Genomic DNA, 14,880 nt, shown 5'->3' with positions numbered 1-14,880 from the left:
CAGAATCGAGCAAAGATGGGTGCACCGCCTGGCAACCGACACTTGCGGCCTGAATGATAGCTTACCCTGGGCAGCCCTGGCCAATAAGTAAGAGATGCCTTGGGCTCCACTCATGTCTTCGACTCTACATACGAGCATACTTGATACCAATGAGAATTTGCTGACAACATTCCTAGTCGTTCTCAATGTCCCCTTTTCGCAATATAGCGATTTACCTTCATTGTGACCACCTAGACAGCAGATCGATGCCTCTACATCTATTGTCGGCTGAAGTGCCTTTTTAATATTTTTAATACTTCTAAAACCCTAGAGGGTTTTCTTGTGATAGTCAAGCCTCTGTGCAAGAGCCATGACCACTTGCACAATTTTGTGGTTTTAAATGTAATAACTCCAGTGAGCCTTCTTTGGTCAATATTCCATAGTGGGAATGGTGCCCGCCCTCTCACACTGACATGCTAATACGATCTTCTCCCAATCAGCTATCCAGCTGGCCTCCTTGGTACACTACAAGATGGCCGACTCGCTTTTGTGGCCGCCACCCTTCACTTTCTCTGCATGCACTCTGCGCTCCATGTTACCTACGTAGAGCCACGATTGAGCCACACCTGACCAGGGATTCTCTGGATACTACGCCTTATTTATATGCCGCCAAGCCGTCCGTTACCCGCTCTGGCTTCTCGGGACCTACGCAGGGGTAGGTGAACAGCGGACGTCCTACTATGGACAGGTGATTGTCTTGTGCTGAGGTATGACTGTTGCAGGAGTGACCACAGTTGTTCCCCGTACTGCAGCGCTGCCCACACACTGTGTGTCCTTACCTTGGGAGGACCTGTGATTTTTCTTGATCACTATCACTACCAGGCGCCACCAGCCCTGATGGACTAAGCGAGCTTTTTGATGTCGGGATTTGGACTGGTGGGGATGTTGGGGCCCACGCAGCACTCGGCGGGGCTACCGAGCCCTGGTGTGTCTGCGTGCCCTGCGCTCCCGCCCTAGCCCTTCTACCCCGCACTTAACATGCTGGCTAGCCTTGAGCCCGTGGAGGGCACCCTACTCGCTGCTCAATAGTGGGGGTGACCAATCATCTCTCCACCTCCTGAGGTGGGCCACACACGGCCGCACACTTTGTTGCAAAGGGCACTCTTGGCCCTTTAACCAAGCCATGTTGTTTTTATCCACCACACTGGGCACCTACAATTGAGCGCTTCCACCTAGTGGGGTGAGGCATTTTCTCAATTTTGCACCATGACATTCTTTATTGCGTTGTTTCCAAGTCATCAATAGTGTTTTTAAATTCCCAATCACAACCCCCCCCTCCTTTCTTAATCACTTGTTACCATGAGCACAGAGCTTTTAGTGCATATGCGCTTGGTTGATGAACCTCCCTTTATGGGGCTGGTTTGATGACCCTACTTACCTTACCCCTTATGTCTTTTTGTGTCATCCCTGTCCAGGTATTACTAGATTTGGCGGGACTACGTCCTCGCACTGAATACTAGTGGGAGGTAGGAACCTCACCACCATTGTAGATAGTTACTAGGTCCTGATGAAAAGAACTGTATCATCCCGAACATGCAGCATGAAACATGTCGACCACAAGCATAGAGTAGAGCATTGCTCCCCTTAACCATTGAGCCAGCGAGCAGCCTCTCTTTCTATTTTTTAACAAGGTGGATTACCACATCATTAAACTTTCCTTGTGGACCAGCCAACCTTTTTTAATACACCACTTATTCACATCTACATTCACACCCAGGGCCCTCACACCCACGGCACCATACGGCAGGAACAGAAGATCTCTGCTAAAGAGCCCCTTTATGGGTGCCCGTCAGGTATTGCACCGCCGAGGAGTGAGTCCATATGATGAAGCATGACACCTAGCTTGCTGGGTGTGTGAGGACTCTAGTTCCAACAAGGAGTATTCCCCTCCTTTGTGCCTTTACTCACGTTGGTTCATCCACTCACCCCCCTCGCTGGGGAACTGCGTACCCTCTCTTGTTCTTTAGTATTTTGGGCATGTACGCTGGACCCCGTTAAACAGCCCACCTTGTCCCTCTCTTCGTTTAAGAAAGTATATTTAGAACCACTCACAAAGCACCCAATTTCTGTTTTTAACCACATTTAAAAATCAATTCAGACAAGAAAATAAATGGTTTTCTGTCCGTATTTATCTGTAAAAATCAGTAAAAACGAAAACAGGGAGCCTTAATTATAAACCAATTAAGGATGGTAATATTGTCATGTGAAAGGATGTGCCCTTTTAAATTATATATAGGCATTGCCTTTTTTTTATTAGGTATTGCTAGAGTCAGAGGTAGCTTTATCCAAGCTTACTTTTACTGATACTGTACACATAAAGACAAAGTGGGTGTCAGCTGTGCACCAGAACAGCGTGGTGCTTTTGCTATTTTTACTTTTTCGCCTCATTCTGTTGGCTGATTGGATGCATCCTTTTGCCACGCAATGCAATGCCTGAGGCACTATTTTAAATCTTAAAATTATTTTAGTTTTAAATCTTCTGAGTATGCTACGGAAATGTATCACTGCTTAGTTTTACCTGCAATAAAATGTCACTAAAATGTCACACAAAAGGAAATTACAAGATACACCTAACACACTAAAAAACATGAATATGTCACATATTAGCAGTCTTAAAACCTAGCCGCTATTACAAATGAAAAAAATGAAAGCTATTGTGACTGTCTGCAGTCTTTACATAGGTCCTGTTGCTCAAATATAAATTTACCTTGCAAAAACAAAGACCAAAGGCGTTTGCCAAAACAGGAATAGTTGGTTTCATTAAACACTGCGACCGCAAGTACAGCATACAGAAGCGGGGTTGAAGACTGACTCAAAGTGAATAGATTTGATCACCATTATATAATTTTGTGGAGCGTCATAAAACAATTCATAGATCCCTTTTTAGAAAGAGGAATGTGGGCCCAGTCAGGGTACACATTCGGAGCTGTGGGCCTGATTGCACTATAAAATTTAACAATATCACCTGCTGCTTTAGCGTGATTCGAACCCCCTCCAGGCTCCCGAGTGACTACCGGCGCCATATTGGGTGTGGGGCTGAACTGCATTCTGCATTCTAGTAGTGCCATTTCCCTCACGCTCCACTGGCTGGCTGGCTGCTTTGCGACCGCCTATTTAGGATTGGGCTATGCACGCGCGCACGCGTGCAGCGCACGCGTGCAGCGCACGCGCGCACGCGTGCAGCGCACGCGCGCAGCGGGCGCGCCAGAGGCGCACCAGAGGCAAGCCCGTCTGCGCTTATCCGCGCCATGAACGCGGCCAGCGCCAGCCATGCTGCTCGATTGTCCACAGATTTAGGATGGATAAAATATTCCAGAGAACAGCTACTGGAAATAGGTAAGAAAGTAAGTGGAGGGCACATCCAGCTCCCCTCAGGAATAGGTCAGGCCAAAAACCATCTGAATTTTGGGATGATCGACTGTAGATCCCTAGTCAAGCATCATCTCGAAGTCTGCTGCTTGATTGAAGATATGAATCTAGACGTTCTCTTTTTAACGGAGACCTGGACTAGCCCTGATTCCTCTGTAGAAATGGGGTTTGCATGTCCAGAGGGATATAAAGTCTTTCATAAACCCAGGCTAGTTGGGAGGGGAGGAGGGGTAGGGGTCATTTTTAAAGAGGATTGGAACTTTGCGCCGCTAGAGATAGATGAAGTTAAAGGAATAGAAATCCTGGGGTTTTCTGTGCAAGAGGCAAAAAGTAGGCTGCTCTCTGGAATGATCTGCTACAGACCCCCGGGACAGGACACACACTTCCCTGCACTCTTAGATATAATCAACAATTTGAGTCTAACCCACTCTAGAATGGTCATAATGGGTGATTTTAATCTATGGGATAATGGCAGTCTGGGCAGCCATCTACGAGATCTGGTAAGCTCCTGTCGGAACCTTAACCTACATCAACTGGTTCAGCAACCCACTCATCTAGGGGGGCATATGCTGGATCTTCTGTTCGCTCAGGAGACAGAAACAGAGGTGACAGAGGTATTGCCTCAAACCTGGACTGGTCATCATCTGATCCACTTTAGGATCAAGTCCCCCAACCTTAGGAGCGATAATATCTGCTCTATCACATACAGAAGGGGCAGAGAGTGGGCTAAACTGGACAGGGACAATCTACAGCCTTTTACTAATGCAAATTTTTTCTCCCCTTCCATTACGGTAGAGAAGAATTATGAAGCTTTCTGTAGCCATATAACTAACTGTTTAGATCCCATAATTCCTGTAAAGAGTATAAAAAATAGGAAGAAAACCTCAGCCCCCTGGTATAGCGAGGAATTAAGATCACTACGCTCGACCTATAAAAAAGCAGAGAGGAAATGGAGGAAGACCTACTCCGCACCAGATAAGATAGCTTTGAAGTTGGTATTAGCCAATTATAAAAAGGCTATTGCCCTGTCTAAATCTAACTTCTATGCTAATTCCATTCTACAAGCCCCCAACAGTACAAAAGCCCTGTTTCAAATTGTCAAGGAACTCTCATGCCCACTAGGCACAAGCAAGAAGGTAGCTGCCTCGCAAGAACTTTGCGAGGAGATTGCTGCTCATTTTAAAGATAAAATTGCGAAAATTGTTGGAGACCTTGACTTTAATAACAGCAGTGACTCGGATAACTCCGTTCGGGGACTAGTTGAAGTGGTCCGGGCAAATACCTCCCTGGACATCTTTCCCGCTCTCACTGCTGACTCTTTTGAAATTCTGGCTAACAGTGTGTCCTCTGGCTCCCCACTTGATCCTCTTCCACATAAAATCTGGAAAACTGTAGGCCATGGAACGGTCCCCTGGTTACAACAGATCTGCAGTCAATCTCTGGAAGTGGGAGTTGTTCCAGAGGCATGGAAGTTAGCGGTAGTTACACCTCTGCTAAAAAAACATCATTAGACCCCAATACACCTGCACATTTTAGACATATTTCTCTCTTGCCCTATCCAATCAAAATCCTGGAGAAAGTAGTCAGCAAAAGCCTCTCTTGTTATCTGGAGGACAACCTTTTGCTGGACAAGGACCAATTTGGATTCCGTCCATGTCACGGCACAGAGACCGCCTTGGCGACCGTACTGGACAATCTGAGGATGCGAGCCGACAGTGGGAGTGACACCATTTTGGTGTTACTCCATATGTCGGCCGCATTCGATACGGTGAGCCATGTAATACTGTTGGAAAGGTTGGAGAGTATAGGGGTGTCAGGTCAGGCTTTAAAATGGCTGAGATCTTACCTTTCAGGAAGACAGCAGATGGTGAATCTGGCACCTTTCCCCTCTAGTAAGTCTTTAATGCAATATGGGGTACCGCAGGGCTCTGCGATCAGCCCGTTCTGTTTAACATCTACCTTCAGCCTCTGTTCTCTATAATTAAATCCTTCGGCATTGACTTGGTCAATTATGCCGACGACACTCAACTGGTGTTCTCCCTTGAAGGGAGACAAGCAGTGTCGATGGACCTCTTCCAGGAGTGTATGCGGCAGACGGCTGGATGGCTCAGGAGCAATTCCCTACAATTTATTGGTGGGAAGACAGAGGTGGTTTACTGCCCCACGGCCAGACTGTCCCAACAGCTACCCCTGGAGTTCAGGCTTACACCTGAAGAGGTACCTCTTACCCCAGCTAAAACGGTGCGAAACCTGGGAGTCTGGGTGGACAGCAACCTTCAAATGGAATCACAGGCTAACAAGACTGTGGGGGTGTGTCTATCCCTGTTGCGTATGTTACGCCAGATCCTTCCACTACTCCCTAAAGATACGCGTGCCTTGGTAATGAGGAATATAGTGCTGAGTAGGCTGGACTACTGCAACTCCCTATATTTGGGAGCGCCGCAATACATATTTCAGGGGTTGCAGAGAGTCCAGTCTATGGCGGCAAAGATGGTGCTGAATAAACAACGTAGGTCCTCAACAGCGTTGGCCCTGAGAGAACTTCACTGGCTGCCCATCAGGGAAAGGGTGCATTTTAAATCTCTCTGCATTGTATTTAGAGCTGCGCACAATTTGGGTCCTATTCCACTACGAGAGAAATTTACGTGGTATAATCCAAAAAGGCGGCTACGATCTTCTAGTACAGGCCTGTGGCGACTACTAGATTTAGGCGCTCCAGGATGGGGTGGAGGGCCTTTAGCGTGGTGGCCGCCCAACTATGGAATGGACTGCCACAGAACATTAGACAGGCCAACTCGTTGACGGAATTAAGAAAGAGCCTGAAAACTTGGCTCTTCACTAGAACTGGCCTTTAACACTGCCCCTACGGCTGCTTTGGTTGCGTGTAGACTGATTGTTCTAAGTCTGAGCGCCAGGATACCCGTAGGGTGACAGTTGCGCTATATAAAAGCTCAATTCAATTCAATTCAACATGCAGGTGGGTCTCGACCTTGCGTGGACACAATGAAGGCCAGTGGGTAAAGTGTCCAGATGTCCAGCAATGGAAGCGCATGATCGCTGCATGTGCTGTTCCTGATTGGTTGAGTGCTCCTAACTTCATGTGGCATCTAACTTTATGGTGTTTTGGGAACGTGCGCCCCTCCGGCCATGTGCACTTTATTGGGGCCAATCTTCCCGGACCATTATGGTGTCACTGCCTATCTGTGAGATTAATCTGGCTTGTTCCGGTTCATGCTTTTGTTCTGCTGGTTATGTGTCACCACACCTGATATCTGTCAATCAGGTGTCTCAGGTCTAAGTCGCAGGGCCTTCCTGACCACTTATTAATGAAATTACTGGAAATGTTATCACAGACTTCTGACTTTTCCATCCTCGACGCCAGTGCAATATAGTTAATTTCTTAAATAAAGAGGAATCCAGACTTGATAAATAAGTACGTTTTCATCCAAATTAAAAGGGTCTCATCCATCCAGTAGCCGGAGTGATATCAACTGAACATTTTACACTTAACGCTTGCATCACCAAGTTCCATCACCATGGTGCTGCTCAAATGAATACACAGGATGCTATGCCTAAGAAGATGCATAGCAATAAAGCATATTACCACACTAGGGGTTGACGTAGAGGTCATATTGGGTGATTTTGACACCAGTGATTCGATTTCATTTTTGTGCACACTTGTATCATTGCGTACATCGACATCAATATTAACATCCACCTCTCTTGTTGAATTTTCATCTACATCATCTACCCCAGTCTTCATGTCAGTCACATTATTAGTGGCTTGTCATTTTTCAGTTTTAACTATTACTACTTCCCTAGTTACTTGCATTGTACTCAATTTGAGGACTGCATTTTGACAGCAGGAAACCCCCATTTGTAGGAAACCACACAAAAAGAATATAAATATGAGAATGGGTAGCAATGATGCACATAAACCAGTAAACCTCCAGGGGCACCAGGAAAACCAATTGTTATACCATTCCTGCTCAGGGGCACGTCCCTCCTCATGCATTGGATGGCAAGAGTCAAAGTCCAGTTGCCTATGTCATTGCCTGGGATAGACAGGGCACCCCAATCTTGGTGTCGTAATTTGGCAGCAACTGAATTAGCATTTAGCTCAGCTACACGAACTTTCACCGTTAACTTGACCAAACATGCGGGGGCCATTTTGTATTTCCTGGCTTCCATTTTGTATGAACATGCGGCCTCGTGGTCACCATGCCCTTTTGTCCTTCCTCTGTACCAATTACCATTCACCTTGCCCAGCAACAGGCTATTTTTAGCACTGGTCAAGCTCACGCATTCGCACTCGAACATTTAGCTTAATGAGCGGTCACCTCTTAGGAATGTTCTTCAAACTGGCCAGTGGTACTAAACTCCTCCCACATGTTGGCTGTGTTCCAAAAATGCCCTTATATGTACCTAAACTGTGAAAAGAGTATACCGCCTACCTTTTTATTACTGTTAATCTTGTGTAAAAGAGGTCGCGCACCGATGTTCGGGGTGATACTTCTTGCATTGCCGAAGGGTGCTGTAGGAATGTACCACCACCCCATGGGGTCTTAATAAACTTGTCTTTTGCATTTTCCAGTTTCCGTGCCAACTTCTATTCTATGGTGTTCGAGAGTTTTTGCAGAGTATGTAGACCTGACGAAACCCAATACCACAAATTGGCGACCACGAAGGGACTCATCGGCGACTCGGATGCCCGAAGGAGAGGTCGCGACGAAGGCTTGAAAACTCGCCATGGACGCGTACGCTGCCACTGAGTGACCCGAGTCTTGGCATCCATGGTGTTTTTTCCTTTCCTTCTGACTCGACCTTCCAGGTGGCGCCGGTCCTCGACTGAGATCCTGATCGGTTGGGTTGTCGTGCAGTGCCTGTTTGGCTGATTCGATTACGGAATTTGGCAGTTGGAACCTGGACGTTTGAAAATATTTGGTAAGCTTGTGATTGGTAAGGTAGTCTACTGACACTTACTGTGGCTTTTTGGATTTGTTTGAGTTAGCTAACATTTGGACCTATGATTTGAGTTATATGTGGAGTGCACCTCACATAGACAGGCACGTAGAGATATTTCTCTGACTTTGTATTTGTTTGAACGGCACACCGTGTGTAAAAACATATTTAAGTGCCATTTTATGTAATATCGCGTTTTCGTGATATTTTGACATGCCTGTTCTAAGCACACTTCGAGGAATGTGCTGTTTTGGAAATGGTACCAGTTATCGATTAAATGAATCTCAGCCGGCTCCCCCAGAGGGGACACCTAATCGTGAAATGTACATAAAATTTGGCCTTCCTCCCATTATGTATAGTACATTATGGCACAAATATACAAAAACTGATCGTGAATTGCAATGGCCACTACATGGGTCGTTTGATCTACGAAAGGTTCAGTATGTGGAGCAGTGTTTGTTTCAGCGCAGGTCTAGACAGGATATGTTTGATTGTGTGCGTATGTGGGAGAAAGCGGTGCGTGAACGAATGAAGCGTGAACAAGCCTTGGCGGAAAAAGAGCAGCGAAAGGCTGCTTGTGATAAAGCTTTACAGTTACAGGAAAAAGAATTGCAGGAACAGAAAGAGAGGGAGATTCGGGAACGTAATTTGCAAGTTAATGGTCAATTTCCTATTCAACGTCCTCTTTATCCTGTCCTTACTAATGAGTCAGATGATTTTTCATTATTAGACCGTTGCCCGCCTCCGTATGTTCCGCCTACGGCCCCGGATGAGGACTCGGGCGAGGACGATCAGGGAGATCAGCGTATCAGGTTAACTGCTGATCGAGATACGGAATTGCGCTCGTTTGCTCGTAAACTTAATACAAATTCTATAACTGTTTCAGAGATTGATGGTCTTATGAGTAAGTGGTCTGAAAAAGAACGATTGTATTTTCTAGATCATTTTGGAGATGAAGTTGTCGAACGGTTTAGACGGTATTCACCTGAGTTGGAACCTAAAGTTATATCAGTTGGTCGTGAGAATTTTCGTAAAGGTCTTTTTGTTCTTGCAGATGCGGATGAGTTTTTCCAGCGTTTGGTTAAGCTGCGGGATGAGGCGACACGGCTACGAGCGGAGAAAAAGGCATCGGGTTCGTCTACGTCTGGATCAACGGAAGTATCCAACGAGTGCCCTATCTTTGGAAAAGATAAGAGCGCTGCAGTTAATGTCATGCCTATGCGAGAAGCTGCGCCTTTGTATGTCCCTCCTAAAGGGCAAGGCACAGATGAGGATAAGAGGTCTAAAGATGCGAAGGGTTATTTTGTGTATAATTGGGTTTATACGCCATGGAATAGAACGGACGTTATGGCACTCAAGAATGCTTTGCCTGACCCCCGTAAAAATCCAGCAGCTTTCTGTGAAGGTGTGGAAGGTGCTATTTCTTCGTGTGTCATGACATTAGTCGATATTGATCTTTTCTTTGGGTTGATACTGCCTCCTGATATGTGGAGGGCGATTCGTAAGTTTGATGATCGAGCGATTCTAGGTGCAGATTGGAAGGAATTAGCCCGAGCTGATTTAGATAGAGAACCTGCATGTAAGCCATGTCAATTGATTTTAGATCTCCCGGCGGCTATCTTGAATAAATTAAAAACGCTTGTTCCTCCTAAGAAAATTGACTGGACGATGTTGGCTTCTTGCAAACAGAAGCCGGATGAATCGGTCTCTGATTTCTTTTCACGTTTCGAGGAAGCATTCCATGATTACAGTGGTCAATCATTAACAGAAGATACGGGCAAGCATTTGTTCGTTGATAAGTACGTGGCTAATCTCCTACCGGAGATTGCAAAACGTTTAAAAACTAGTGAAAGTTCATGGACTGTGGGAACCCCCGCTTCTTTATTAACTATGGCTCAGTATTATGAACGGCAGGAATTGGAGGCTAAGGAAAGTAGTGATAAGAAAGCGAAGGATTTGAAGACGAAGGTGATGTTGGCTCAGGTTTATGCGATGCAGTCGAGAGGGAATAATAGGTTAGACGAGGATCGTATGGTACGTCTTCTACTCGTACTGATATTTCTGATGATCAGTGTGCATACTGTAAACAGTTTGGACATTGGGCTTCGGACTGTCCAGTGCTTCGAGAACAGCGTAATCAGCGTGGTCGAGGGAGTGGAAGGTCACGGAATAGTTATTGAGGACCGAGGGGTGGAGCGAATGATCGTGGTAGGTTTGAAGCAAGGGGTCGTGGTCAGGCTGATCATAATACTTTTGATCGACGGAATCAGTATCAGATAGCTGAAGGAGAGTTTACTGAGTCTCAGGATAATAATTATGCATAGGATTGCGTAGGATGGGGTGTGGAATCGGTTGAAGTACCAGTCGATCAAAGGGGTCCATATATATCAGCACATGTTTTGGGTTCTACTGATCAGTTTCTGGTCGATACAGGAGCTACTCGTAGCGCTCTGTCCAAACACTTGGTTCCAAGGGATCCCCTGTCTGGCGAAACGATTACATCAATAGGGTTCGATGGAACACCTTCTCTTAGCCCATTGTCTCAACCCCTTATATTTCACATTGATAAATTTACTGCCCCATGCCCGTTTCTGTTATCTCCAAACACGCCAGATAATATTGTGGGACTTGATATGCTAAAACATTTTCGAGCAACCATACGCTGTGCCCCTGAAGGGGTGCGGGTTATTTTGAATGAGAACTACCCAGAGGTTGAGAGATCGTGCCTCATGCAGGAGGCCGATGCGTTAGCTTCTCTTCCAAGCACTTTATGGGCCACTTCTGATACCGATGTGCGTCAAATGATTATTCCTCCTGTACGTATTACTGTAAAGGAGGGAGTGTCTTTGCCTCGTGTACCACAGTACAAGATCTCCAGAGAAGGCGAAGTAGCCTTGGCACATATTGTAAATGACTTGATTATGGCAGGGGTGGTGGAGGAAGTTCCCTATAATGTTTGTAACAGTCCGATTCTTCCGATCCTGAAGAAAGACACAGATACTAAGATCTACCGTTTCATTATTGATTTGAGAGAAATTAATAAGATAGTCGTACCCCAGTATCCGGTGGTGTCTGACATTACCACCTTACTTACTTTGATTCCACCTACATCCACTACATTCACTGTTATTGACTTGAAGAATGCTTTCTTCTCAATTCCTATTCATACTGACAGTCGATATTTGTTCGGCTTCACATTAAATAACAAATCATATAGATTTTGTCGAGTTCCTCAAGGCTACACAGAAAGCCCTAGTATTTACAGCCAGGCTTTAAAAAGACAGCTTGATTCTTTCGACTTACAGTCTGGGGTGGCTCTTATTCAATATGTTGATGACATCTTACTTGCAGCAGACACACAGGAACAATGTGAGGAGAGTACTCTCTCCCTACTTTCTTTTCTTGCCAAAAATAATCACAAGGTCTCGAGGAAAAAGTTGCAATATTGTAGACCAAAGGTGACCTACCTCGGTCATCTTTTGTCTAAGGAGGGGCGTGCATTGACATCAGACCGAATTCAAGCAATTTTAGATACGCCAGTCCCTTGCACTCAGAAAGATGTTCGTGCCTTCATAGGTTTGACGTCCTTTTGTAGGCAATGGATACTAGGATTTTCGCACATTATAAAACCCTTGTTAGCGTTGTTGTCCAAAGCTACACCAATTCCCCTTGAATGGACAGATGAATGTCAGAATGCTTTTGAACAATTGAGACAAGCCCTTTGTTCTGCACCAGTGTTAGGTACACCAGACTATACAAAGATCTTCACACTGTATGTACATGAGAAGGATGGGTGTGCATTGTCAGTCTTAGTGCAGACACACGGAGATAAACAGAGACCTTGTGCGTACTTTTCAGCGGTACTCGATCCTGTGGCTCGAGGACTGCCTGGATGTTTTCAAGCAGTTGCAGCAACAGCAGTAGCTATACGACAGAGTGAAGGAATAGTTTTGTCACACAAATTGTTGGTGTTAGTTCCCCATGCGGTAGATGCTTTATTGAACCAAACGAAACACAGCATCTAACTAGCGCCCGTTTAACAGGATACGAGCTAATACTGTTGGAGCCACATATTACACTGAAGAGGTGCGCCACTTTGAACCCTGCTACTTTATTGCCATATCCTGTTGCTGAGACCCAGAAGGAAGAACACCATGATTGTGTTTCTCTAACTGAAGAACAAACAAAGGGTCGTATCGATTTACAGGATACGCCACTTCCAGATGTAGATGGGGAACTGTGGGTTGATGGATCGTGTTTAAAGTTGCCAGATGGTACGACTTCCGCAGCCTATGCGATCACGACACTTAAGACAGTGGTAGAAACAGCACGAATACCGCAAAAATCGGCCCAAGCAGCTGAATTGATAGCTTTAACGAAAGCATGTGAGTTAAGTGCTGGATTATGTGTGAATATCTACACTGATAGCCGTTACGCTTTTGGAGTAGTGCACGATTTTGGCCTACTCTGGAAGGAGTGAGGGTTCTTGACCTCACATGGAGTGCATATTATGCATGGAGAATTAGTACGTGACCTCCTGAATGCTCTATTATGTCCAAAGAAGGTAGCGATAATCAAATGTAGTGCACATAAGAAGGTGACAGACAAAATAGGACAAGGAAACGCTTTTGCAGATCGCATAGTGAGAGAGACTGCCATGTTACAAAATGTCTCTCCTATGTATGTGGTGAGATCACAAGCTGAGCGATGGCATGATGCTAGAGAGGAAATATTAGACATACAAAAATCAGCATCTGAAGCAGAACTTGCAACCTGGGCAACAGAGGGAGTGTTGGATGATGAGGGTTGTTGGCGTAGCAAAGATATGGAGAGATGGAAATTGCCTGCCGCTTATTTGCAAGCAATGGTCCAAATGACACATGGGCTGGCACATGTTGGAGCTCTTGCAATTACTAAATTGCTTACACGAGTTTGGGAGCATCCTGAGATTGCCAGCACGGCCAAAAGAGTAGTGCAGACCTGTCTGATATGCCTACAGTACAATCCTGCTAAAGGGACTTATACTCCTAAAGGAGGGTTCGTTCCACCTACTGCACCATTCGAAGAACTGCAGATGGATTACATCCAGCTTGAGCTCTGTAATAACCTCAAATATGTCCTAGTGGTGGTGTGTGCTTTCAGTAAATGGATTGAGGCCTACCCCACGAAGGATAATACAGCATTGACAACAGCTACGGTGTTACTCAAAGAGTACTTCCCACGCTATGGTGTTTGTAAATCTTTATGGAATGACAATGGTCCTCATTTTGTTGGGAAAATAGTGGAGCATGTCCTGAAAGGATTGGGAATTAAACAGAGGTTCCATGCTGTATTCCACCCGCAGTCAGCAGGTCTAGTAGAAAGGTATAATGCGACGCTGAAGCTAGCAAAGATCGTGGCATCCACGTCTTTGAAATGGCCGGACGCTTTGCCTTTGGCATTACTATCTATTAGATCAGTGCCACATTCCCGATCTGGCCTCACACCCTATGAAGTGGTGTTTGGAAGGCCTATGAATATCTGGGGAGTTCCAAAGCCTCGTTTGATACATGATGTGCCTTGTATAATGATGAACGATTATTTGGCACGATTAACAAATGATTTACTTTCTATTCATCAACAGGTTCGAGAAGCGCTCCCCGACAATTCCATTGGAGAGGCTCACGATCTCCGTCCTGGGGACCACGTTATGGTCCGCGCGTTCGAGAGAGCCAGCAGTTTGGAGCCGAGGTGGCGTGGCCCTGAACAGGTATTGCTGGCAACTCGGACGGCTGTGCGAGTCACGAATAAGAAGCGGTGGATACATTCCACTCACTGCCGTCGTGTCTCTCCGGATCTGGTGAATCCTGTGGTGCTGTCTGATTATCGAGACATCTTGGATGCACAGAAGAGCCCAGCTGTTACGTCTCACGAGTCGGAGGGAGCCTTCCCGGACCACACTGTTTCTGGTGGAGCGAAATATAACCTACGTCCAAGGAAAGCAGTTATTTTGTGCGAGACTGGTTTAGTTACCGTTCTGAGGTTTGCGAAAACGGAAGCCGAGAATATCAAGTGGGGGGGGGATCAGTTCTGGCTAGTGTAGCGACACCCGTCTTGAATCTCGGAGAAGAAACCAGCGGCTACCTCGGATCTCAGCACTCAATTTTTATTTTTTATTTTATTTTTTGAAACTTTGTTCTTTGCACTATGGCACCTACTACGATGAGAAACAGAAGAATTCTGGGTGCAGTACTTTTTGTTACGACTATAGTGGTAAAAGCAGTAATAGCTTGGACTGTAGAACGATTACTTCCTGCACGAGAACATTTACTGCCTACCACTCCAATCCCATCTGAACACTTCCATTTTACTCTGCCTTATCACGAAGAGAGACATAGACAGACTTACTTGAATAACAGCTTCATTCAAATTCTGCATCATACTCACAATATGACGAACACTTCGAACTGTTGGGTATGTGGAATGTTGCCTGGACATCAAAAGAAAGGAGGAACTCCACTTATTCCTCTT

This window comes from Lissotriton helveticus, chromosome 5_1 (genome assembly GCF_964261635.1).
Source record: "Lissotriton helveticus chromosome 5_1, aLisHel1.1, whole genome shotgun sequence".
Taxonomy (NCBI): Eukaryota; Metazoa; Chordata; class Amphibia; order Caudata; family Salamandridae; genus Lissotriton; species Lissotriton helveticus.
Note: the sequence above shows the minus strand (reverse complement) of the source record.